The sequence below is a fragment of the Phascolarctos cinereus genome, unplaced genomic scaffold (assembly GCF_003287225.1).
Source record: "Phascolarctos cinereus isolate Bilbo 61053 unplaced genomic scaffold, phaCin_HiC Scaffold_4;HRSCAF=312, whole genome shotgun sequence".
Taxonomy (NCBI): Eukaryota; Metazoa; Chordata; class Mammalia; order Diprotodontia; family Phascolarctidae; genus Phascolarctos; species Phascolarctos cinereus.
Genome location: NW_027555847.1, coordinates 274,425,154 through 274,429,445, shown reverse-complemented (window position 1 = coordinate 274,429,445; position 4,292 = coordinate 274,425,154).

Genomic DNA, 4,292 nt, shown 5'->3' with positions numbered 1-4,292 from the left:
TCTTCCTAACTTCACTTTTTCTACCAAGAGCACCTCTATTCTTCTAGGCCATGAGATTCACAATCATTGACTCTTAGCTTCCATTCACACTCATAAACAATCAGTTGCTTAGTCTTCTCAATTTCATTTCCTCAACATCTGTAATAGTCCTCTCCTCTGTCCATTTACATGACAGTCACTATAATTTAGACACTCTTGTCTAGACTATTACAATAACTTCCTATTTGGTTTCTCTGAATCCATTTTATCTCCTCTCCAATTCAGCTGCCAAGTTAATATTCCTAAAGTACAGGTCTAACCTCCTCCATTCAAGAAATTTTAATGGTCCCATATTGCAGAGATCAATTAGGATCTCCTCTGTTATGCATCAAAGCCCTTCACAATTTCAACTCGTTTTATGTTCCCAGGCTTATTATTCTCACTCATGAATTTAATGTTCCATCCAAACTGGATCTCCATGAAAAACTGTCAATTCCTCACCTCATGTTTGCATACAGGCTCCTCTCTCATGCCAACAATGTTCTTGCCCCTCACTTCAACATCCTTCTTAAAACAGGATGCCACAAACTGAAAACAACATTCCAAATCAGGCCAGAGCACAGTAGGACTATAGTCTTCCTATTGTTAGAAACTGTGATCCTTTTAATGTCATGCAAGATCACAACAGATTTTTCAGTTTCCCCATCACACTGATGACTCTCATTAATCTTTCAGCCCACTAAAACCCCAATATTATCCAATTAAGGACCATATACAATTTTGATGTTCATTTATTTTATGCTCCAAGTGTAAGATTTTCCAATTATCCTTATTCTAACCTTGATAAATTTCACCTTAACAAATTGAGCCCAATTCTCTAGCCTTTCAAGATCCATTCTCCACTCAGCTATAAAATCATCTTCTCATGGTACTGTGACTATGTCGCTTGCTTGTTCAATAAACTCAAGTGCCTCCCTATGATCTCCTTTTAGCCTAAATATCATATAAAATATCTTATTCACAGCCTGACCCCTTTTTATCTTTCCAGGTTCCTTGTGCTTTATTACCTCCACTCCTAAATATGTACTCCATTATCCAGAGATATAGACCTCCTTGATGTTTGTTCTCCACACAAGACACTACATTTCCAGATTATGAGTATCTTTGCTGTCCTAGAATACTCTGCCTCATCCTCTTAGGCTCCTGATTTTCCTGCCTACCTTCAAGTCCCAGCTGCAATTGTGCCTTTTGTAAGAAACCTTTCCTTTATGCAAATGTCTTCCCTCTACTCATTATCTATAATTTATCATATATTTATGCATATATGTGTACATACATATATGTAAATTTATTCATGTGCAAATATACACATATACAAACACATATATTTACATACATATGCACATATGTATACACACATATATGTATATAGTTTGCACATAGTTTTTTCACGTTATCTTCTCCATTGAACTGTAAGCTCCACTAAATTACTAAATTGTAAGAGCAGAGATTGTTTTTTGTCTTTCTTTGTATACCCAGAATGTAGTACAGCACCTGGCATGTGATATGTACTAAAAACAATGTTTGTTGATTTTCTGACTGACTTTTGGGTTTTGATTCTATTAGCCATTTTGTTAATTATCCCTCTGAGCTTTGAGGTATCTATAGATCAAATGAACATACCATCTGGGCTTTCATCCAACTCATTAATCAAAATGTTAAACAGTGCAAGACCAAGTACAGATCCCTGGGTTACTCCAGTGAAGAACTACTGCCACATTGGCACTGAACCATTAACAACTAACTACTCTCTGAGTCAGGCCATTGAATCCATTACAAATCCATCTTATTGCATTATCTTCTAACCCATATCTCCACAACTTCTTGACAAGTAGAGTAGAAGATATTTTGTCATTTAAAAAAAATTTGGGCAAATAATAGCAATAGCATTTCACCATCTACTATTTTTGAAATCATATTAAAAAAAGCAATATCAGTGCAGCATGATGAATTCTTGATGAAGCCATACTGGGTCTTTGTAATCACTACCTTCCTTTTTAAATATCCACCAACCATTTCTTTAATGAATTTTCAAAAATTTTCTAAGGTATAGAAGTCAAATTCATTGACTTTTATTTTGAGTACTGTTGTTTTCCATTTCTTGAAAACTGGGACAACATTTGTCCAACTTCAATGTTGTGGAACCATTCCCATTTTCCATGATCTTTCAAATATCACTCATCATTGCTTAGAAATCATAGCTAGTAAGTCTTGCAGACTATGATTCATATGGGCCAGGTGACTTGACTTATTCAAGGTCAGCTATGTTCTCTCTTACTGTCTCCTTATTCATCTCAAGTCTCTATTTCCTGTTAGTCATTTTATTCTGTAATTCCCAATTAAATGTAATTTTCCCTTGCAGAGAAAGAAAATCTTTTAAAAAGTTAGAACTGAGCAGCAGGTGTATATCCTGTGCCTAACATATAGACTATACCTTAAAAATATTTCTTATTGATTGAGTGGTTGAAATGAAATATGTTTATATCTTGGTCCCTAAGAGCTGTGTTCATTTAAGACCTTTAAGCACCACCTACCTAGTGGTCAGTCTCCTCAAACTACCAGAAACAATGCTTTAGCAATTCAGTATAGATAGCTGCAATGTCTATGTTAGGGGAAATTGAGAACCATGGAGATTATTAGCACTTACAAGGTTGCTTTAAAAAAAATTCTTAAAGAGCAAGGGATCTTATTCAGGGTCTAAAGTCATCTCTTCTAGGCAGGCCCATATTTAAGTTAAAATTATGGAGGAGAACCTATAATTTTAAAGCCTAGCACATTAGCATTTAGATTAGACCTTATATAGCACTAAATGTGGTGAGTTATTGGTTTTTCTTGAGATAGTGCATATTTATTTTCTATTGCCATTGCTTGGGGAGCTCCAAAATTCCTAAGTGCTCACAATCTCAGAATTGCTTAATATGGCCCTGCCTCCATTAATGCATGTGTCCATGTTTTCATCATGCAACCTTTAGCATTTTTGATCACATATCAACTAGCTAAATATGCACCACTGTTTTGGGACCTTTTCTTTTTAACATTATGGTGTAGTTGAAATATCACTGGTCTAAGTATCACAAGAGATGAGTAAAATTCCCAGCTACCTCACTTATTTCTGTGACCACATCATGTTTAAGTATCTCTGAGCCTCAGTTTCCTCATTCATAAAACAAGGATTTTATTATCTCCCATGCCCACTTCAAAGGCAATTGCAAGGATCAAAATTCAATTGCTTTTAAAACACAATTATTAAGTATCTTCTTCACAGAATGAATAAATGTAGCAGTAATTCCACAAGTATGAAATAATATAGTCCCAGATATTTCAACACAGCAATAAGGAGCAAAAGGATAACTCTTGACCAATGTGAAGAACTATACAAATGTAATATAGTTTTGCTATGATTTTAAAAATGTGTTATAGTTCTTTGGTATGGTCACTCTTTCAACTGGTTGGTTGGTTGGTTGTTGTCCTTTGTTCTTGAAAAAGACCAAAGTGACATCACTGTGTTGGAGTCAAGGTGCAGTGTGTTCCACTGCAGATGATCATATAACATGAGGTCAGAAGGCTCTACCACATAGCTCAGGCACAAATATGAACATTTGGAGTGGAGATGTCTCTAAATTTCTTCATCTCACATTTCTTTTCAGGTACTACAATTCTACTTCATTCTATTATGTGCGCACTCCTGTGCCAATGTCTCCTATGTCTCAAATCAATACCAAATTTCTTCAGAGAGACCTTGAGACTGTCCTTGTATTGCTTCTTTTGAACACCACATGAGCTCCTACCTTGTCTGTGTTCTTAATAAAAATAGTCTTTTAGACAAAGTACATTTGGCATTAGAACCACATAGTCAGTCTTCAAAGTTGTGCTCTCTATAGTAGAGTTTGAATGCTTGGCAGTTTAGTTCAAGAAAGGACTTCAGTGTCTAGTACCTTGTCTTGCTAGATGATTTTTTGGAATATTCCTATGACAATTCAAATAAAAGCAATTCAATTTCCTGGCATGGTGCTGGAAGACTGTCTAGGTTTCATAGACATACAACAAAAAGATCAGCACAATAGTTCAGCAGACCTTCTGTTAGGTAGACATTCCAATACCTCTTCTCTCCCATGCTTTTCGTCAGCTCCTCCCAAAGACTGGGACAATTACGGCAATGTGTATATCAAGCTCATCATCTATGTGTAGATCTCCAACCAATCAAATTTTGACATAATTTTCCACAGGCCCTCATGACTGAGAGACTCAAATGC